The sequence below is a fragment of the Neolamprologus brichardi genome, chromosome 8 (assembly GCF_056152115.1).
Source record: "Neolamprologus brichardi isolate AB-2024 chromosome 8, ASM5615211v1, whole genome shotgun sequence".
NCBI classification, from domain to species: domain Eukaryota; kingdom Metazoa; phylum Chordata; class Actinopteri; order Cichliformes; family Cichlidae; genus Neolamprologus; species Neolamprologus brichardi.
Genome location: NC_142111.1, coordinates 16,456,435 through 16,480,241, shown reverse-complemented (window position 1 = coordinate 16,480,241; position 23,807 = coordinate 16,456,435). Strand labels below are relative to the sequence as shown.

Genomic DNA, 23,807 nt, shown 5'->3' with positions numbered 1-23,807 from the left:
CACTCGGTGTCCAAACTACCATAGTGATGGACTGTACTCTTGCCTATGGCAGGATTTAGCTGCCACAGTAAGATTCATAAATATCCTCATGATTAGCAGGGCTCCTCACTCATTAGTAAGTGGTACGAATCGTTACTCCCAAGTCACTAAAAAGATTAGTTCAGAATGAATAAACTTTTCATGCTGCCTGCACTTCGGCTGCTCTCAGACAACAATAGTATTGTTAGGTTTCATTTTACTCGTCCCTCATGAATTTTCAGCAGTTAAATCAACTTACAGCAGCGAGTTGTCATACATGCGTTCTGCCACTCTTGAGCACAAAGACTGGATGCAAGCCTCACATGTCGGAGCAGTTGCTTCATTTGTCTAGAAAATCACTTGTTTGGAGAAGCCCTGAATGTTGCATCCCTTGATTTGTATGCGAATAACATCTACCCAAATAAAGCTTTGGAAATTTCCCTAATGTTCACTGCAGCAAAATCACATTTCAGCCTTATTTATGCTGCTGTCTATACCTGAAGACATAATTTCATACCTATTTTTTTATAGACTCTCTTAACCTGCTATATATAATGGATTTTAGCTTGCCAGGACCTCTAAGAAGGAAACTATGAATTATTTGTGCCATTACTTTTGCTGCTGATAGTTTGAAATGTTTTGCATAATAAACAGCCGAGACAACAAGTGAAAAATTAATGAGCAATATTGTTCAAAGATACAGTTTATGATGCATGTGATGTGATGCTTGCTGATGACCAAAAAAGAAAAGAAAGAAAAGAAACTCTATTGTTTTTGGAATGACTGTCAACCATCAATTTTCATAACGTCATTGTTCGGCTACGGAGTATTTATTTTCATTAATCTCCACAGTTTGTATTGTCATGTTAATATACTCGACAAGTCTCACTACAGTGTGAGATTTTAAGAACAATGAGGATGAAAGCCAAGAAGGCAAGGCTCATATCAGTCGAGGAGGATATTGGAGAGGAGTAGTCTACACTTTGCCGAACTCCCAAAGCTTCTTTTTTAATATTTAGCTCCTGTCAGTTAAAATCAAAAAGTTTCTCACTTTCTCTAAAGCTCGCACAGAAAGAGGGAGAGCGAGAGGGGGAAGCTGCTTCACGGGTGAAAGCCCTCACACATGAATATTTAATGGTTGCATTTTAACCAGAGTCATAAAATCCAAGAGGATGTGGCTGAAAAGAGAGCAGTGAGGAGTGTGCAAAGTAGGCTACATTGTTTCTTTATAGTCTGAGCTGGATGCCTGAAAGTCATGTAACTCTTCTCAGGCTGCAATAGTGAATCAAATATGTGGATCGTGCCGGGCTAATTTAAAGCCTGGGCCACGTTTAGCAACGTGTTGCGGCCTGTTTTTGCAGGGTAAGCAGCTTGTTGTACAGCAGGATGAAGAAATCTTGGACCTTAAGGGGCTAAATTGAAAATGTTTCATTTTGACACTTCCTCAATGCACTCAGGAAAATGAATTTCATACACTTAATCCATTTGGCCAGTTGACCAAATTGTGAGGAAACATCTATTCAATACGCATCAGTTTTAGCTTAATGGAGCTGGAGCCAAAAAAAAGAAGAGGAGATGAGGGTATCTGTGTGTATTTAATATGCAACCTCTCCTTCTTCCTCTACTTCTAGTCTTGTCATGCATTTTTAAAATTCTGTTCAGCCCTCCGCTGAGCCAGACTTGCAGCCGACAGACACTGAGCTGATTGTTAAGTTTGATAAAGCTCTGCGTTTGTGTGTAGCTGGGGCTATTTTTGTGTACGTAAGCTTTACTTCACAGAGGTAATCATTTGTCATCCAATATTGAATCAAGTTAAATGGACTCATAAATTGCAATCACTTAACTCAGCCCAACTATTATGTTTAATATTGCTTTGTGGGAAAAGGTCAGCCGGCAGTGGATCAGGTTCCAGCAACACAGATAATTCAGCTGCCTTTTATGAGTCTTTTAAAGCTCCGGAAGGAGGAAAAAAATCAGCACCCAGGAAAAAACTGACTGTACACTACTTAACAGCGGGAGCGCAGGATACGCAGCAGCTCCTGTTTATGTTTTCTATTCTTGAATATCCTTAATGCTGTGTTTAAAGTGTGTGTGGCTGGCAGGTTGCAGATAAAACACAGTGGATGCCCTTAAGGGAAACATAATAAAAGGCTTTCCCCTCTGAAAGGTCCAAAGTGCAGTTGTCCACTCTGCACAGCAACAATGGAGCGCTTGTGCAAACGGAGCCATCAGTGGCACTGGCAAGCTTGGCAAACCAGCTTATCAGGAGGCAGGGTGCACTGAGTAGTGGGGGGGTGGATAGAGTATGTGTTTTTGTGTGTGTGCGTGTTACTTTGTTTTGTCCAGAAGCACTGACCTCTTAATTAATTCATGGCTCCTCTTGTTTTTCTTGCATGTGTTTGTGTGCATACACGTTTATGTATTCGATCATGTGGAGCATGCTAACGGCTAACCAATACCGTTAAGGGAATACTACACCAAAAATCTTACCGATTAACACAGTGAGTGCTGAAAACTACCTGGTTTTAGCAATCGTGCCACCATCATGTGATATCATAAATCAGTGTGGCAAGTGGCATTTGCATCTCCTAGACCAGAAGGTGATGAATTCAGCGAAAATTTTGTTTCCTTGAACCCGTGTCCACAGCACAAGTAGCACTGCTTCGCTGAAAATGCGCCATATTTGCAGGGTATCTGCTGATCAGCAGGTTGTTGTTCCGAGCCATGCCTCCTTCAGTCTATATGTTGAAGTATTTTCAGGCACGACACTGAACCCCGAGTTGCCCCCGAGGAATTTACTGGAGTGTTTATGTATTTTTTAAAAAAGGCACTTGTAGTAAGTAAGCTCTTTGAGTGCTCAAATTGAGCATAAAAGTATATAAGTACCAGCCCATTTACCATTTATTACAAATTATTGTATAACTGGATTTGGCTGGAAAGGCTTAAATCTTCTTTGAGGAAGCCGAAGAATTCAAGTAAGAAATCTGCAGAGAGCTAATCTCGCATAAATGTTAACATGATGTTAAATCTTAGATCAACAATATTAGAGTTTACCACACGAGCAAGAAGCTGGGCTGGTGCATCAGCAGAGTAATTGGGAAAGAATCTGAGGTTAAATGAAATGCTTTACTAATCAGAGTTTTGATCATTGATATTTGAAGTCTTAAATATTGTTGTCCTAACAAATAGTTTAAAAAAAAATTCAACTTAAGGCGTAATGAGAAGTGTTGCATAATTGATTGGGTCTTATTAGCCAGCTGGTAGTCACACAAGTGTGAATGAACCAATGATTGTGGTGTAAGAAACAAGCGCATGATGACAATCAGGGAATCCCAGTACTGATTTACTGTCCAATAGCAGGCTTAAAAGGTAGCTCTGAAAAGTCTGGAGTTACAGTTTCCATGCTTTAAAGTCCCCGAGCATGGAGAGAGAGATGCGGAAAATTGTAGTCAACCATCTATTTAACCCTGGAATATTACTGAGCAGATGTTAAATGGCTGTCATCGGTCAGGTCAGCCGGATAAGCACTGGTGAGCACTATCAACGTGTCAATATTTACCTTACTTTACCAATTGCAGTAATATTTTTGCACCACCTTTTTCGGCATCAAAACTGCATGCATGTAACCACATGAATTCTCCTCCTGTCTCACACAGGTACAATTTCAAGAAGTGCAGTTTGTTGGTGGCAGATTTTTTTTCTTTTGCTTTCTCAGAGCTGTTTGAGTTGTTGGAGGAATGCATCGTGTGCTTAGTTTACTCACTTGCCAGATAGTCTGTAGTGCTTTCACTGCATTTCCTTTGGGACACAACACTTGGGGGGGAAAAAAAGGAAGTCTCAAGGTGCCTGTGTTCGGCTTTAGATGTGACTCTGGGTTGGTAAATATTTAGAGAGCAAACATTTTGATACCAGCAGGGATTATAGTTGGGGGAAACATGCTTTTCTAAGAATGGAAATGTCAGCATATTGCAAGGTATCATGCTACAATTTTTATTTTAATGCCAGTCTCCAAAAAGTAGCAATTTAGCAACTCAAATCCCACTGAGGAAACCAGATTGCTTTTCTAAGTCCGGCTTATTTTGATGTAGCTCGCCCACTGAGGCTCATTCTCTTTGTTCAAAAGCATCCAATTCATCAGCAGGGATTGTTGCCGCCTACCAACAACCAACATATTTGTTCTGCTGCTTCACCTTGTTGGCTTTGCAGAGAGAAGGTGCCAAAGGTGGATGTTAAACATGTCAAGTGCTATCTGCTTCATTTACTTGGTCACTGAATATTCATGTGCCTTTATACTGGTGTCAGCCTTCAGCCAGCCGTGCAGACAACCAGCAGCCGTCTCTACAGTCATCAGACAAGCACCATCCCCGTGTCGTCCGACAGATCCTCTTTAACGTCATCTTTTTTTGTTTTTTGGACTTTTTTTATCGTTTGAAAATAATGTGGTGATTGTGCCCGGAGCTGACAACCATTTCCTGTTCCAATTTGTGTGGCATGCGAGCAGAGCTGTGCTGCTTTTCGCTTTGACGTGCTTGGGGACGAGTCAGAGTGGGCACCCCACGAAGACGACGAGGGAGAAGGAGGGAGGGAGGGAGGAGAGCGAGTATAACCCTGTGTACTGCAGTCATGCCCATTTACTCTCCCTGACACCTCCAGGGACACGCTCTGACCTCTGCGGGGATCTCGCCCCCTCTTTACTCTCACTCATGCGTTTCCCCTCCGCTCTGGGGAAATCGCACCAAATTCCTTGTGCATTACAAGAGCTTTCGGGAGGCCCCAGTTGACGCTTGGCCTCGTCTAGACTGCCGTGACTGTTGTTCGGCAGCGCTGCCGAGCTGCGGTGCAGGGTCAGACTCTTTGCATGGCAGCAGAGATTGCAGAGGTTGTCTCATTAAATATATGCTTCCTGGTAAGATGAAAAGCTCATGCTCTTTGTTGGTTCTTAAGATGAAAGGCCCCCCTCTACAGGCTGTACTCAGACAGAGCTCGATAATGTAAACACGGTCTGTGCTGTAGATTACTCATTTGCATGGTGTTGCAGTGAGCTTTGATCAGTGATGGATTGCAGCTAAGTGTGTTTGTTAGTTAAATGGTTACATTGGACTAAGTTATAGAGGTTTATAACTTGAAAGTCTTGTTTGGAGCTTATTCTGAAGTATTTGAGATGCAGCTGATTTTGATGGGGAAACTTTAGTTTGCATCATGCGTGTTCAGCTGTTTAGTGATCATAGAAAAATAAGAAAAATAACAATTTTGTGGGTATGATTTGAGTTTAAAGAATACTTCCTGCAGGAATACTCGAGGAAAGGAAAGAATAAGATATATTTGAGTAGGAAGACTCAGTTATTTGAGAGAGAAGAGCCTGTGCGCTTTACGTTGGCTGCAGCAGAGGGAATTTCATCTCCTGTCATCTCCCTGTTGATTAGTATTGATTGGTGAGGCTGAATTGGCCTCTTGAGTGGAAGTTGCATCAAATAATCCCTCATTCGACTTTCCCAAATCCATTGTGAGGGCTGGCGAATGATTTCATCAGAGGTTTTCTGAGCGTGCGGCACTGAGCTGAAACATTTCCTGCGGGCGACAGAAAAAGGCAGTTGTTTTAGCCTCCACTGTTTTACCTCTTAATGAAAGTATGGGAAAGCTGACCTACTGAATAAACTGCGACAAACAAAACCGAGGGGGACCTGAACGTTACCCCTGCCCCATTACGCTGTTTTTTTTATTTTTTTAAATCACTTGCACCTGTGGTTTGTATAGACATGAATCTTTTCCCCCCAGACAAAAACGAGGAATTCTCTGCAGCTTGGAAGGATCCCCCTGCTGTGCACGGATGACACGGTCTGCTGTGTTGCTGCCACTGCCGCTGCTGCCGGTTGGCTTTCGATGGGGGCAGCTTGAGTACAATAATGAAATGGAAAAGTTCCAGAGCAGTGAACGCTTGTACGCAGAAGGTAATTGGAGATTGCCACTGAAGAACTCCGCACGATATGCTTTCGATTCAACTTCACAGAAGGGCAGACCACAAAGTTTGATTATGTTTGCTGTTAACCAAACGCCTGCTGCAGTACAGAGAAATGGGATCTTGTTCAGACAGAGAGCGAGGTAGGAAAGGGAGAAAGAAGCAGCTTTGGCTGAATACACATTTGTTTTTCCACCCATTTTTTTTTTAAAATCTCCTAAAGAATCGACATGAGTTTGTTTTGATTGAATCTCAAGTTTTCAGTGTTGACAAAAACCAGAAGGTTGTGCAGATACGAGTCAAACCGATAGGCAGACGGGCTCTTAATATAACAAATGACTCAGAGCCCATTTGTGTGGCACTGCAAGCAAGTGTTGGAGGTTCACGGCCTTGTTTAATTAAAGTAAAACCTGAGATTGGTGGTCCTTCAGCCACTTTAAGTCTGATTTGACACTAGAGAATCAGAGCGTGTTCAATGGAAAGCAGATGAATGATTGATAAGAGAAGCAAAGCTGCTTCAAATGCTGCTCTGAGGACATTAATAATGAAGGGCACTTTGAGTGCCTTCAGTGGCATATGGGAGACAAGAGATTTCATTACCTTCCCCATTTAGCACAACTGTTTTTGTATATCTTTTGTTTGCTTTATAATTGTGTTATTATTTTATCAACTTTATGCTTAGAAATGCTGATAATTTAGACACAACCTCATAAAATCATATGTGGCATATGTTTGTCTTAACTGTTGCCACAAACCATGGTTTGATTTAACTTATTTATCATGTTATTCCCTGTTAAAACATATTTTTTAAATAAAAATGCTGGCTCCAAATTAATATGTAAATCTACTATAACCATATGTCCCTTTCCATGTGCCCTTTTTTTATATCTTTTCAAGTTGTCGAAATAGTTCCCTGAGGTGGAGAAGTTTTTCTATTAATATAGAAAACAACAACAACAACAGATTGCAGTGGAAACAGGCTTAGATAATTAATAAAATATTAAAAAATGTGGAAGATGTGTACATTTTAAACATTGACGTGAGGTTTCTCCACACTGGACAGATGGAAAATTGCAACAGATGTTAGTGGACCACCAAAAACTCTGTGCTGTTCCTGAAATGAATACAGTAAAAAGAATAATAAATTACATATTTCCACTGGTTTCTACATGGTTTCAAGGTGTGACAGATGCTCTTATACCTTTGTCATAAAGTTGAGTCCTTCTCTTCTGCAGACATTTCATGGCATCCAATTGGAAAGGCTTTGGGTGGTTTAATTCTAAAGCGCTCAAAGACTTATATTTGCATCAAAGTCTTGGTTGGAAATGTCTATTTTTTCACATTTTCTTGTGAAAATTTCCTGTTAAGTTGGATAAAAATATGCACTGCGTTTGGATAGAAACTGTTGACACCTTCCCGTGAAGATTTTTGTTTTTTTTTTAGCTCACGCCCAACTTTTAAGCAGTGACTGGCTCATTTCAATAGACAAGGCTGTGCTCACAGTGCTGCTTAAAGTTTGACTGCTCACTTTTGACTTATGAGTGCCAGAGGTGCCAGAACACATAAAAGATGTTGGAAGCGGAAAAAGGAAGATGAGATGTTTTTTGGCAGTGTTTTTACTCTGTGAAACTGCTTCTCCTGTCTGCACTGTAGATCCTGCTGCTCTGTGTGTCTTTGTCAGGCTTCATGTCATCCTGCCATTGTTCAGGCCAGAAATCAGCACATACTTCCATTGTTCTACACTCAAATCTGGAGCTATACACCCTATTCTGCCCCACATTTCTGAACCTTATATTTGTTAAATATACTGCCTCGTCTTAGTCGCGGTAACCGTTCCCTACAGCTTCTGCCACCTCTCTTTGTGGTCTGCAGCTTATATAGAATCCTTAAATGTGAGAAATTGTAGACACTTATTTAATTTAGGCTCAAAGCACCGCAGCGACAAAAGCATTAGCCTGAGTATTGCCCATGAGTGGAGGCACAAGTGTGTCCTCTCTCCCAATCCAAACCTAAAACCAGCTCTCGACAGTAAAGGAAGACATGCCTCAAAGTGCATCAAAGCAGTCCCCCATCCCTACCGTCTAAACAAAGCAACTTGTTGACATGGTCCCAGACACAAGCTTGGTCGTTTGTCAAGAAGTGGAGGATAGCCGTAGCTCGTGGGAAAGGACTCTGCCTGAAAAGACGGCCTGACATTTGTTTTCGAAACAGCCAATGTCTGGCTTCACGTTAAAGGGCACCCAGGACTTTGGTGTGTTCAATGCTTTTTCTGTTCTGCGGGGGTGTTGATGCGGGCCAACTTCTTATGTTATTCTATGCGCTGCTTTCATGTGGTTTTTACTTTGTAAGGCACCTAGCTTAACACTTTTACTTTGCCGCTCCATCCACCGGCTGTGTGGCAGCACAGCATGGCTCCTTGAAGGGCTGCAGAAAGTAACCTTTATTTGAGAAGGGGGGAAAAAAATCATTTTTCTCTGTACGGCTTTATGCCACTAACGTTTCTTGGCCCCAGCAACGTTTTCTTTTTACGCCGTAGTCTAGGAGCATTCTCACGTAGGGAGAAATAAATGATTGTGTTTGCCTTAAATACTGCGGAGCTGTAGTCGATTCTCCACCGGAAGAAAAGTGCAATGTAATACAAGCTGTATTTGTTCAGTAGTGATGAATGAGAAGTTATTTAAGCTGCAGGCTTGAGAAGTGAAAGTGACTGGTTATCAATTTTCTGCAAAGAAATATTATGAAACTTTTCCAGCTGAATGATCAGACAGCAGCCTGCGATGAGCATTAATAAATGTCTGTGTTATTGCTGGAAGAGCACACCAAAATGTTACAAAAAAACAAACCCAAAACAATTCGCTAAAAGACGGTAAAACTATTAAAGAACTGAGATAAGCTGCTGGACTTGCATATGCATGTGGCATATCCAAAGAACATTCACTGGCTTTCCTTGTATAATTGTTTGAGGTCTTTAAATCATCAGTTAATTGAATACTTAATTTGTCCTTGATGGATGCTGAGTATGGGAAAAAAACATATGGCTCTGGTATATGTAATAGACCGCCTGGTTCTGATGTTTTGCTACAATAATCTGGCAGACAGTTCGCTCTGCTGTGTGACATGAAGAGACCACAGATGAGAATCACCTGTCTGTGGTAAGCCCCGAGAAGCAGAACCCATCTCCTCTCAAGGCGGTTTGTCACAGCAGCTATTAAGACTAATAGCTGGAGCCTGTGATAAGCACAGTTAGCTGAATTCATGACCCGAGTGGCCTGAGCAGCGCTATCATTTCCACTTGTGTGTTTTTCTGCTGATGCGTTTAATTTTTATCCTGTCCGGTGCTATGACACGAGGGGAAACGAGAGTAAGAGAGCGAAATAGAAATGGAGGGACGGGGCCTTGGGTGAAATATTGATTGATACGATCTGGGGGTGAAGGCGTTGCAACAAGGAGGAGAGATTATTTGGGTCATATTACTCAAACAGTACTCTGTGTGGTGTTGATTGTGTAAGAGTCGAATCAGAGCAAACTGACATAAAAACTACAGATTATATCTAAGATATTTATGAATCATCCAAAGAGTTAAACGGGTGACTTTTTTAAAGGGTCATTCTGTCAGAAAATACAATGGAGGCAAAACTAGTTTAGGCTGTGATAGTCAGAGCATCAAAATAGATAATTAGGCCTGTTTTCAACTGATTTTTGTTTTATGAAAGTGAAAAAACAGATAGTTGCACATAGCATCTCAGGTCCCACACCCCAGTATCCCACTCACATAGACTTTTTGCCTCTGTAATAGCATCACAACCTGCAGCCACAAGAGCTTTGGGGATTGACCAGGGATTAAAAATGTAGCTATGGGTTGTAATGAGCAGCTTGCACAGATAGCCTATCGGGTTATTTTCTGTGTGGGTTGTGGTTTTATTGAACTAATCTTTTAGGGTAATATGGCTCACTCTGTGCTCTGTTCTTACCTTTTTGATGCTTTTCTTTAAGAGTAGCGCCCAGTAAACACCAGCCAAATATTCAACAAGCATCAGATGCCGCACCCCACAACCCCGACCCCCGCCCTGCCGCCACATGGCATGCCTGGTATTAGCCGATTTCCTGGAGATCACTGAAGGATGCTGCTGGAGCACTTGTGCTCCTCTTTCTCGCTCTCATTCGCTCTGTGTAGAGTGGCCCGCTTAATGCATTGTAATGGTTGACCATTATTTACGCTGGGGATAAACAAAGAGAAGCAAGGAATTGATGGAGTAATCCACTCTCGCAGTCATTAGGCATTGAGATGGAGGAGCTGGTGGAAGCAGCCTCCTCCTTATGCCTCTCGAGTCGAGCAGCTAATGGAAATGGGACTCATTAAGACACCTTATACTCCGACGCACCCAAGATCATGAGGAATTGCTAATTGATTGTCGTTAGCGTTCTCGCAATGAGACGCTCTGCCTGTTTTCTCATTTGTTATGAACGGCTTTGTTTTCTTCCTCCCGTCTCCTTCGCTTCATTATTGATGTTGCTGTTTTTCCTTCTCTTTCTCTTAGCCCGTTTCGCCTCGAGAGGCCTTTGCAACCGAGTCATCGTAACACTGTTAGACCTGGTTAACTGCAACAATCAGAAGCCCACATGTGCAATTCTGTATCAAATCTGTAATATTTTCAATAATTGGAAGATAGCAGTGCCTTACAAAAAATCAATATTCAAGGACTTCTAATGGTTGGCTGTGTATGAAACATACATGCCATAAGCTAGTGCAAAAAGTCGGATGTAGAAAATGTGCTTTGGCCAGCACGGTCATGGTTGAATAACATGAAGGCAGGTCTACTTGTGATGCTTTGCTTATTGGTTCTGGAAATTCCTTCCCTTTTCCTCTGGAACCAGCAGATTGTGTTCATCTTACCCTTTAATCATTTTTCCCTCCCAATAGTAATGTGCTCTCTTTTTCCTCCCTGGATTCCTCTGTGTATATGCCCCCCCGCCCCCTCACACATTGCTTTTTCCTTATTATGAGACGGAGGAAGCAAAGATGAGGGAACGAGATGAAGAATGAGGGCTAAAAATGCAAATACAGGTTCTTTCTTGTCACACATAAGGGCTTGTCACATCCACCTCTAATTTGCTGCTGGCTAAAGGATCTCCTTCTTTTTCTCTGCCTTGCTTGTCTTTATCACATTATGAAGTCTTTCACCTCTGGTAAACCCTTCACAGGCTGGTGAAACAGTAAGAACAGCCAGGTGACCAAGGAAGAATCTATGGCTGCAGGGCACGCAGTTTGCTTTGCAGATGAAGAAGGACACGGTAAAGGAGGCAGGAGGGGCATTGTTTTTATGTCGCTGGTCAGACGGTGCAGCATTTCTTTGCTTTAGCGCTCTGCCAGCAGTCTACAACTCCAGCTCTATCTCCCTTGTGGGAGTTGCTACCACCTTCTCACTCTGATACAGAAAGACTGGAAACAAAGGAAGAAAAACACAAGCACCCTCTTGGGCTGCTCTCGCCTTTGAAACAAGATATAGTATAGAGAGAGGAGTAGGAGGAAAAACAGTATTGAAGCCATCAATTCATGCAGGACTCATGAGCATCGTCTCACTCTTTGGAAATAGAAAAACAGTCTGTTAAAGTGACAATCGGCTTTCATAAATGGGTCTTTTCTTGATTCGGGCACCACTTCTGATGCACTGAGTGAAATAACCATTTACAGCTTCAGTAAACACACAGTAAAGACCACATTTGATCAAACATGTGCCATTGTCTACTTTGCAACCGTTTAACTTTTCCCTGTGACCCACTTGTTCATAGTTTCTCTGTGAGAGGAGCGCTCATTGCTGAACACTTTGGAAGTGCTTTGTTTTAGTGACTGAGATTGAGACTGTTGCCTTTCCCTGATCTCAGCAGACATTTAATTGAGTGAATCAAGGTTCTTAAGCGATAGACATTACAATCCCTTATAATAAACCTCTAAATTAACCTTTAAATTATTCTCATTTGGAAGATCAGCTTTTTTGGAAGGGGGGGGGGGGGTGACTTCAATTGTTTCACTTGTTTAGGTGATCTAGCAATACAGACAATTGATGCTAGAGGGCAAACACATTGGGAAGTTATGCACAGCAGGAAGTAAATTACCTGAATTTGCATAAATAAGACACATAATTGGTAGTTGCTGTGATCCTGATCTGGTAGCACGCAGTATATATACAACTGCACCTTTTTGCTCAAGGGTGTCTGTTGTGGATACGTGTGTGTGTGTGTGTGTGTGAGAGAGAGAGAGAGAGAGAGAGGTTCCATGTAATTGCAGCAATGGTGGTTAACTAGGCACCAGCATTTGTGTTAATCAGCAGAGAGTGAAGATCGGGGAGCTCACTGAGCAGGCGTCTCATGCCCTGTAAATGTATCATGGTAAAAACCATTATCTCTAAACCTGTAATCATCTCTACGGCATTCATTCAGTGCAGCAACGTGCTTCATGTTGATGGCTTTTCCCCTCTAAAAAATGGTGTGACTCTTTGTGCATTCACTCTGTATGGATGTCCTCTGAGGGAAGCATTATGTGTGTTGGGATAGTGTCCAATTAATCCTCCATTAGGCACTAAGCTACAGTGTGTACTGTATCTACAATATAACCTGTAGGATAAATTGACAGATTAAATTCATTCTCGAGAAGAGCTTTATGTTGTTTATACAGTATTTTCTAACTTACACTGAGTACACTGATTCAAAATGTATTAACTCAAAACATTTATAATTTACTAATTTACACTCAGAGTTCTCTGTGTAACACCTAGAACAGCTTCAGTTATATTAGTGATGAGAGATACACCAGACTGTCCCAAGTTGTTGAAACCTGTTTTGCTAGTTTAGGAAGGTAGCTGTTAGTTAACGATAGATGGGTAATAGCCAACTTAGAGTCAGATTTGCTCTCCAAAACTAAGCATATTTTCAACCGCATTCCCATCCCTGCAAGTATTTTGACACTAATTGTCTCTTTTCTTCAGTGTGTAGTCATGGTTCCAAAATAAAAGCTAAACCAGCATCATGAGCTTTACCTCCACGTACATTTAAGGTACTTCTAGACGATTGTCTGAACATCCTGTTCAAGGACATCAAGGAGCACTTTATGGACTAGAATAAAAGGAAATAAGCACAAAAGAAATCTCAATCAGGGGGAAGAAAAACAACTTTTAATGGTCAAACTCTTGATCCTAAGATTTCAAGCTCACTTCTTTTCTTACAAAGCTAACTGAGTTCACACTCAAGACGTTGCATCCTTGGGTTCATAATACTGTCACTGAGGGCAATAATTTGATGTTAACCATGAAATAAACTGGACTGAATTTAATATAACAGAAACAAAACAGGCTATGCTAATAACAGTCTGTGTATTTGTCTGTCATTGAAAAAAAATCACAGATGCACTTAATTCTTTTATTGTAATCAGGAAAAGTGTCAACAATTCTGGAGAGATGACGCTAGGGTGTCAGCCATTTTTGCGGGTGTTTGGTTGGCCAGCTCGACTAGATAAAACTGTATAAACCATTAAATCTGCAGATGTTAGCTAATGCTAGTGAAAAAATCAGTAGCCACCACGCATAGATGTTAATAAGCAACTTGGTTTGTTGCTAAGGTTGTAATTTGTGAAGCAGCATCAGTTTTCGTGGAGTTTGGTTTCTGTTTTCTCCATAATAATAATTTGCTCACACCGAGGCTGCTGGCTTGTGTCTGGCTCTGAGCTCTGGCTAGCTTTAGCTTTAGCTTTAATGACTTAGCTTCTGTAAAATGGGCATTTTCCTCTGGGTGAGGGCAATTTAAGTACCAGATTAGGTTTTGCTGTTGTGTTTTCATGGTGCTTCCCCTGCAAACATGGGTAAACGTTGTGTCTTCATGCACACTGAAGAGCTTCCTTGGTAATGCTATATTAGCGTGTGGCTGTGAGTATGCATATGACTATTTGCCAGCAACACTGTGAGCATGTTGTTATTCATGAAGTGGACCACAAATAACTGGACATATGTGAGGCAAATAAAGCTGGAAATTGTTATCTATCAGATCTATTTACAGAAATAGTCATGTAAACCCATCAATTTATAATTTAATTAGTCTTAATTTGTTACCCTACTGTGGTTTATATGAAAGAATTATATTGACTTTTAACCTTAATTCCACAAAAAATAACATAATTATACTATTACATGACAGCTGGCAGAAACCTCAATTAATTTGTCTCTAATTACAATATTGGTGTATACGTAAACAAACTCACCGTGCTGCAAAGTGAGGCGATTGCCTCTGTGTTTCCCGTGCTTAATTTTTTATAGTTTTTATTAGCTTCGATTCTGAAAATCATTGCAAACAAGTAGTCTGCTACTGTCTGTTTCTCCTTTGACTTGAAGTGCCCTTCTTTAGAAAGCTTGTGAAAAGAGGAGATGCATATCTTGATTGATCTTGCATGTCTTGACTATATCAACAACAGGAAGTGGTCTAAAGCAGGAATGGTGATTCATGTGCCAAGGTAACACTAAGTAGAAGTAAGGGAGGTGAATGGGAGTTCAAAAGTTTCAAAGCTGGTATTTATTAAGAATAAAGTTGATTAAAACTGTTTTTCTCTCCTTTTTAAGAATTTTAGTTTCCAGTCACTGTACATATTTGTCAGAAGGAAAGTGATTTTAAAAAAAGGGAAACAGCTGCTAAATATACTGTGGATTTTAAAGAAGGCTCACCCATGGCATAATTAATTACACTCAGCATATTCATCACTTTTAATGCTAAAGCAACTCTCCGTGTTTATGTTTTTGAGCTGCTTATCATTTTCACTAATTGTTTTATTAAGACCTAAAAATCTCTTTAATCCTTTTCCTCCTCCATTTGTTCGCATGCTTTCATATCCATATGCATTTAAATCCGGCTGTATTTACCAGTTAAAATGCAAATGCAGCTCACTGGGAATAATGGCCCCGGAGAGCTGGCTGGATAGACGGACACCCTATGGCTCTAGAGAGCTTTCCCCACAGCGTTGAGAGCAGAGCCAGGTGAGTGCTTCTCTCCAGGTGTCCCTCTCATGCCATTGTCGAGGCTTAGCGGGTGGCACCGAGAGCCCACCGCCTTTCTGGCTCGCCAGCAGGTTTCATGGCCATTTTGCACTGAATGACTGTTCATTGACGCAGCCAGTAAAACCCGCTGCTGACTTGGGAGGAATAAGTTTGTCCAGCTCCAGTGGCTTCAGCAACAGTGGGGATTTTGACTCCATGAGGACCCAATTAAACCTGGGAGGCCCTCTCTGAAGGAATAATAACAATGATAAATGCACCTCTGTGGCCAGCTTAAAAAGCAGCAGGGAGAAATGTTTTATTGTGCTGGCCTGTCTTGACACAATTTACTCCAGGCTTCTGGCTTTTGCAGCATCAGGACGAAAACCTCACCTTGTGATTTTTTCCCCTTTTCCCTTGGAGAAGCCTTAATGTCATCCTGAAACATTGTGATGACTCGGCTTTGTGTACCATCAAACCATCCTCGTGTGCCCTTTGAAGTGACTTTACTTACTCAATGCTGAAAGTACAAATTATTTGTTTTTAAGTTGCAAGTCAGTTCAAGGACACGTTTGGGGGTATTTGTCAGAATAAAAGCAAACATTTTTAAGTTACTGATATTAATTTGACCTCGAAAATCTCTGAATTCCTCCGGATACGCCATCTCATTTGAGAATATCTTCTGTTTTTCACATTTTGAGTAATCTTATTATGCTCTTTATTCGTGTTTACCCATCTTAGAAAAGACATTTAGTCATCACGTATTTTCCTCTGTCAGGTGGTAATTTTGAGAAAAACTCCTTTAATTAGATAACAGGCTTCTGTATTTCAGATTTGCACTTTACCAGCAGTTTATCAATTACTGCTTGTGGTTTCATACTGCCAGTCAGTCTTTGTCTGGGTGCTCGAGCCTCCTCCTCACCACGCTGCAGAGCCGTGTTATTGTACTTAAACAAATCAATTCTCTTGCAGTTGAGCTTTTTTTTCCCCTCCATCCCCTGTCATTATGAACTGTTTGCAGTGCAGAGCACATTGATTTTTCACAGCCCTGGAAAAGCTGTTGATGAATAGCACAGAGGTATCTGGGGAGAATCTGGCTTTAAAAAGGAGGCACCCAGCGTCAAACCCTCCTCCTCCTCCTCTCTCCCGACCCATTGAGCCCCCAGCGCTCCTCCACTTTCTCTTTTCAGAGAGCGGCACTTCCAACAGGGGAGAAATGCCGCCTGAAAAATCTTCCAATCATAAAAAAAGGATTAAAAAACTGCGAGACACAAGGGACCACCCTCTCTCGCTGAATGCTAAAACACACTTTGTGGTTAGACAGTTTTTAGATTTTGGGTATTAACCTTGTCCTGTCAACCAAAGCATGAGCTCACTAAAAACCTGCCTGGGAACAGAAATGGCTAGTATGCTACGTGTCACCTGATGAAAACGCCATTAAAGTTGTTCTTTTCTTCTATAACTCATTCAGCTCCTTGGAATTTTATACTTCAACATTTTAAGAGTGACAAAAACTTATTTTTTCTTTGGACCTGACTGAGCCTCATTTCTCTGAACAAACTGAGAAACTGCTACCTTAAGAGATGACTATTTACAAGTACTACCTTGATGTGGCCCTTCATTTAAAGCAGGGAACTTAAGTTGCACTCTGCACCCTCTCATGGCCCTCTCTCAAGATCTGAAGGACAGGCTTAAACATCTACAATTTGTCTTCGCATTTGAGAGTTTGTGGGACAACAAACTGCTGAGGTCATCCGTTTGTCTGAGCACTGACATCAGTGTTTGCTGAATCCCAGTAGTCGGACACCTTATCATGATGAATTCACAAAGGGAACTAAAGCTTCTAAACTTAATTGTGCGAACAAACAAAAGACGTGATTCTGAACTGTGTGGACCCTACACGATAAGCAGTATGTTTATATATATTTTGGTTTAAAATTAGCTGCTGGTTACTTTCTTCCCTAACTGATTTATAGGTTTTGTACTTCACCAGTCACCCTTAAAGAAAATATGGTCATTTTTTTAAGGGTCTGCATATCACTGGGTATATGCAGGAGTTCTGCCTGCCAGACTGGGTGCCAAGCTATAGTAAAGAACCGTCCTAATAGGCTTATCTGTCAATTGGGAGTGAATTGTGAATGCGCCACGGCAGTGAACTTACCGCGTGGTGGATGTTTATGATGCCATGCTGGTCGTGTGAAGTGTCGGCTGCTCTTTTGATTTGTCCTTTGTGGGCACGGGAGCGTGAAGGAGCTTATCCGTGCTGGGAAGAAGTGTATCACGTTAAGCGAGGCGCAGATGGAAGCCACTCAAAGCCCACAGGAATCTGTGAGAAGTGAAATCACTGAATGAGATTGAGTTTCAGGAGAATAATGCAAATGTAATAATTCAGTGTTCGGAGATTGGTAAATAATACTGCAACGACTGATGTATTTTCTTTCTCTGATTTTTCTCAGGGGCAGAAGAATTGAGACACTGGAGTGTTTCTCCTCCTGGTGTGTGAATGGGTGGGGGGGAGTCAAGGATTGAAAATAACACAGGTGAGTAATTTATTTTTCTGAAACATATATGGCGGAGGTTTACATAGCCAAGCTCAGATTTAAATCTGCGCCACAGCAGGAAGTGTGAGCGCTCTGCAAAGAGCTCGCTGCTGCATGTTATCATTACACAAATGCACTCATTAAATTTGTTCCCAGCCTTCTTTTTAGGCTGCATTTGTTTGCCACTTGAAGTTTTAAATTAACCTTGTACATCCTGATGGTGTGCTTACAGTTACCATTTAAATTGGCTAAACTGTGTGAAAGTCAAAAGAGATCGCCTTTGTTGAGCGAATCAGAGAATTCTTAATGGCGGAAGCTAACGCGGGTTAATTGCTCAGTTGCACTGTCCACATTTGTATCTATGCATTTCTGTTGATTTGTAAGCAAATAATATATAGTCAAATATTTTGGAAAACACTGACTTTTAAACTTTGTTAGGGGCTTCATGGTTATGTAAGAGATCCCTGGAGGAGGCACAAATCAAGCCTCAGGGGCTCACAAGTGTACTCCTAGTGCTGGTCCTAAACAGGGAGGGTTGTGTCAGGGAGGGCATCTGGTGTAAAATCCACTTCACATCCTGGGATATAAGGGAGCAGGTGAAAGCTCCCATTTTGGAAAAATGTGTTGCAAAAATGAAGCTTGCTTACACAGAGTTAACAGGCTAGCAAGGTCAGAGAATGTCAATATCTCTTTTTTGATGTGGTGTTCGGGAAACAGGAGTAAACACTGCAACAGATATAGCATAAAATAGAACATCTGGGAGAGGTGTTCCGACTGACTTGCATTATTATTGTATGATTTCATTTACTTTGTTTCCTATAAACATAGCTGATAAAAATGTGCACCTCGTGAAGTTTGAAAGCCGAGTGCACAACTATATGTGTCCACGTTATTTTTAAAATCCTAAAATTTAGCTCAGATGCTGCTTTGTGTGAAAATATGTATCAAAGCAGGAATCAAACAAATCTCGTTACTGGAAAGCGATATCTGCCTCCCTTGTCACTACAGTGATATAAAGACCACGGCTTTGTTTGCACTGGCATGCGCTGTCCTCGAGGGTCTTTAGTAAACATGTGATGGCAGCAGTTTGTGTGTGGCCAACATCAGCTCTCCTCTCACAGAACATGTTGATTTCATCAGGAGCTCCTGGGAGGCTCTGTGTAACAAAGTGCTTATGTTCCATATGCAGTCCGAGCACAGGCGCGCACACACACACACACGCAGAAGGTCACAACTATCCTCTTCATCAGCGAGCCACCAGCTCATCCTTATGCAATATGGAGCTCAGTGTACATCCCGCTGAAGGGGGAGAATTATGTTGTGGAAAGCGAATGTAATTGGTTTGTCCACTGTATTATACAATGCAGCTATGGATTAGGAATTGGGGCATCCAGGACACACACGCACACACTGAATAGATAAGAGTAGTTAATCTTGATTAGAGCAGTGTGAATGCTGAGAAATACGGTGCTGTGACAAGCATCTGCCTGCCACACAGCTGAGTGGGATAAACCAAAGTGATTATTGTGGAAATGTCAGACGAGGTAGACGGTGATAGCAAGTGAAACGAAGGGGGATGTGACATGAACGGGGACATGACATGAGTGCCTCAAAGTCAGTTCTCTCTCATTTTCAGTGACAGACTTTTCCCCTCTCACAGTGCCTTTGTGGAGCGATGGATTGGAGGGGGGTTGATGATATGGCTACAGCCATGAGAAATAGCAACAGTCTCAAACAGAGGAGTGTAAATAGCGGCTGATAGCCACATAAATCAGCTGGGAGTAAATCTTGTTGGGTTGCAGCTAGTAGTTTTTACAGCATAACTCCTTGTTTACTAAATCAAAGTTGTTTTACAGCCATTTCTTTAGTCTGTAGACCATCGCAAAAAAGTAAAAGCTTAAGGGGATATATTCAGATTTCTTGTCTGAAAACAGTATCAAACCAAACCTTATTCAGTGAGGAGGAGCTGGTGCTTCTGTCTGGCAATTTTTGCTGCATAAACCAGTGTAGAAATTCTTGGCTGGGTGCATTCTGTTTTACTAATTGATTAATCGACTAGGTCTTTCTCTACAAAGCAGACTAGGCACCCGCTTTCATTTTACCGGGTTGATATCTAAAGGTTGCCAGGTTGGTCTTTTTCTCTGTACTGCCAGTGTAAGCTCTAATGAGTAATTGCTTTCCTCTGCGAAATCCGAAGGTGCAGACATTCTGTTAACTTCGCTAAAGGAGAAAGGGGGAGGGGGGGAAAAAAATCTCCTTCCTGTCAGTGGTCTGTCTTTCTCTCTGTTCTTGTTAGATCTGGAACTGATAAGTGAGAGGCCTCTGGTAACTGAACAGGAAGGATAGAGGGCCTGGCCTCAGAGCCCCTGCCTCTGCACACATGTCCACCTCCCCCTGCTCGGGCAAACAAAGGGAGCAGAGCCTGCCACTTAACTTCAGGTTTGAAAACATTCAAGCCTATTAGAAGGATAATCATCACTTATTCGAGTGAACTCTTATCCTGAAGAGATTTTTGTTGACTATAACAACAGAGAGGCATTTTGATAAAACAGACCGAGGGCAAATTAATGCTTCGCAACCATTTCACATCCAGGCCCAATCACAACTCCCTTGTTCCCCTGGCTGGTGTTAAGTCAAGTGGAAGTACTGTATTAACCAGTCACGTGGCAGAGCGGTCAGGATTTATTGTTCATCCCAAATACCCACAGGTCTGAATGAGTAGCTGTTAAACTGATTAGTGTGATGAGGCTGTTGTAGCCTATATACCCTACATGCTAAAAGCTAGCTAGTATAAAGTAGAATCTAAATTTCTACTAGTGTTTGCTATGTTAAAACAAAAACAACAAAAAATACAGAGATTGCCTTTAAATGCAGGGTTATACACAACAGATTTCCCAAAGTCAGCGCGAGTTAAAATGGCCCAGAAATGAAGATCATGTGTAATCTTTTTTTGATGATAATCTTTTAGGGAAAAGCACCAAGCTTAATTAGAAAGAAAACATAGGAGTATAGTGGAAAACGTGAATAAGCGCTTGTTAAAGTACAATTTAAACTGTCCGTCACTGTCTGCTTGGTTACAACAATCTAAGCTCGATGTAAACAGTGCACTACCTTGCTTTATGGGGCCATTTTGCTGTCTGTAATTGCATTTTATTCCTCTAGATAACAGAAGCAAACTTACATGATGTGACATGACAAGATATTTCCAGTGCAGTAACCATGGAGAGTGAATATTTGCCGTACTTATCTAAACCATCAGTACCAAGAGTTTAGTGCAAAACTATTTTGCTCTCTGCAGAATTCAAGAGACAGGTCACCTTAATGAAATTCTGTTTCAACGCAAGCTTCTCTGAATAAAATCCCAGTTCTCTAAAAATATTACTCTGCTTATTACCAGCAGTGGGATTGGAATGTCCAAAAGCAGTCGGGGGAAGGCTGGATCGTATTTGACTGGTTTATAATGACACGACTTGTGTGAAAGCGGCTACAACAAACATTACTTGATCTCGCTGAGAAACCTTGTGGAATTACTTGAACAACATTTGTTGTCGGCGAACAGTTATCCAAGGATTTTGCACTTAAAGCTTTGTGTCAAGATGACTGTTGACTCAAAGGTGCATTGTTCAGATGAGTGCATAGATTATTTTCCTGTACGGTACCGGCTGAGTAACTTGGCGTGACAAGATAGCACTCGAGGTTTCATTCTTGCGGTGTGCTTAAGATCTCTCTATCATCTTATCTTTTGGACTTTGAATTTGAATGCTCATTTGAATTTTTTTGTTGTATTCTTTTTTAGTTAAAATGAAGGTTGGAAATGTTGGACAAATCCCTTTTTCAGGCTGAGACTGCGGTGGGGTGGTATTCCCAGGAGAAATTGTAAGATAGCATGCCAGTGTGACAGCTGACTTATTAGCCCATTAGTCATTGGAGAGAAAAAGAGGTGGATGAGCACAGCATCCGTCAAGAAAGCATCTCTTCTTTCCAGATAGCCTCCCCCAACGGCCGCCCAGGAATCTTGTAAGTGTCTCCCACTGATGTAGGAGCTGGAGTGCCGGGGTCAGATAGTACGGCCAGATCTCTCCATCCCGGCGCTGTCTGTTGCTGCAGATGACCTAGCTGCCTGTCCTAGGAACAGACCAGCGTAACAGAGGCAGAGCTCAGTGTACTGTACTAAAAATAGATGTAGCTTCATATCCCCTTTCCCAGAGACACATGCAAATGTAGATGTGTCAGCTTATACGTGCATATATCCTCAGAGGTGGTCACAACCACTGGTAGCATGTCAGTGACTGCCTGACCGTGTGTGATTGACAGGTCGACTGTGGCGGTACAAAGTATCTGTGTACTCGGGGCAGATGTTCTCCACAGCTTGCTTGAGTCAACGTACATCAGGAGGAAGCTGTTAACCAACACTTGGCTTTGAGACGCACCTCCCCACTGCTCTGTGACCCCGCCGAATCGTCCTCTACATCTCATCTGTCTTTGTATAAGCTATCAACCCGACTCTGCTCAAACAAAGAAAAGCAGATAATATTAAACAAATGAAGTAGTGCTTGCTTCCACTGCTGCAAAATTGAAGCTGATATCCCTTTGACATGCCATCCACGGAGAACTTGTCAATTTCCTGCTCATGATGAATAGCCTGAATAAGCCACGCTTCACGAGTCGACAAATTAATTAATGACATGCTGTAATATGTTTAAGGACACTTGGCATTGACATGTTGCTGGCTTGTGAATGGTCTGCCTCGAAATAGGACCACATTAACCTTTCTATAGCCTCACGCTACTGTATTATTGAATCCCTCTTTGTTAGAAAGCTTTACTAGGGCCTCATCAAATTAGTACATTTTTGTTGTAAAATATGACCAAGACCCAACAAGCTAAAGCTCCACACAGCTTAAATGTTCCATTTATAAAGTGTCTGTGTAAAGCTAATGAAATGATTATACTGGCACCACTGCAGGGCCTTGAATTAGCACATCAGCTGATCTGACTGCCATTCAGATTACCCGTTTTAAAAATCTATTCACAGCAGGATGACAAATATGAGCCCTGAACCTATGTGCTGTAGTTAAAATTCATCAAGTTACATCAAGTGGCCGTAATTCATGCAATATTTGAAACGGTCATCGGAAAACAAAGTAATAGTGTGATAGAGGTTGTAGTGCGATCGTAGTGATGCCCCTCAGTAATTTGATAACAAGGTACGGATATATTTGTCGACTTTACAGGGCAGTTCAGAGTTTCATTGCACTGTATAGGCCCCAGTCACACAGGTCTAGAGACCAGTCTGTGCATCTGGAAATCACTGGTATCTTTGAAAAATCGACCCTAATTGCGTGGGCCTAGAGATCGCTCAATGCCCTGCTGATAGCAAGGAAAAAGTGTGTATTCTGTTACTAGTTGATAAGTCATTGTTGGAGGTTGCAGGCAGTCACTGGCGTAAAATTTGTTGCAGAGAGGTATACGACGCTGCAATAAATACCACTTTGAAGTTGTTTTTGGTTGCTAGCTGGTTGTCGCGGTCACCATTAGTTTGCATGGGAAGATTGCGATCTGTTTGCATAACACTGGAAAACTGCTCGCCAAGCTGTAGTAGATCTGTGAAGAATGCAATGTAAACTGGTAAAGGCGAGCATTGTACTTCAGAATTAAAGTTGCACCTTAAGCAATGTGTCGGTTGCAGTGGTAAGAAAAATCTTGTACTTTAAAGACAAAATTCTCCATTTCGAGTTCTGGTTTCTTTATAGCTCGGAGAATAAATGGTGATTGCTTGCAGATAAGTCAGTCTTTTAGGTGAACTATGGGCAACTGCAGCAATCTGCTAGCAACCGCTCACAATCACAAGCAGGTTTTGGGTGCATCATAGTCAAATAATTTCACCTGTTGACTGCGAGCTACACCCAGTAACTACCAACCAGATAGGAAATACACATTTTCCCCAGTCCCTAATGACTATGTGACCAACACCTTAGTTGTATGATTCACTCTCTCATTTTCACTCATCCTCACAGTTGACCTTTTGCTGTTGCAAGGAGCTGTTCACCTAAAAACAGACTGTCTTCAAATGTCTGGATAGTCAAATAAACCAACAGAAGATGGTGAAGACCAAAAACAGAGCTAACATGGATTTTTAATCTTGCACTTATCAGGTGGCCACAAACAGCTCTGAATGAATAATGATGTTGCTCCTTAACACCTGCGTTTGTACATAGAAAAGGAAAAGTTTTTAACCTTTAAACGTGAACAAAATCCATAAAAGTGCAAAAAGTGGCCAGAA

At 41.6% G+C, this 23,807-nt stretch overlaps 1 protein-coding gene across 1 annotated transcript in view; it reads left to right on the top strand.

Annotated features, from left to right (window-relative positions):
* Positions 1 to 23,807, top strand: part of LOC102780220 (zinc finger MIZ domain-containing protein 1-like) — a 110,316-nt gene that overhangs the window by 10,273 nt on the left and 76,236 nt on the right. Inside the window, exon 2 of the mRNA XM_087844707.1 lies at positions 17,442 to 17,525. The gene's annotated coding sequence lies outside the window, so the exon portion shown is untranslated. The remainder of the gene's footprint in view (positions 1 to 17,441; positions 17,526 to 23,807) is intronic.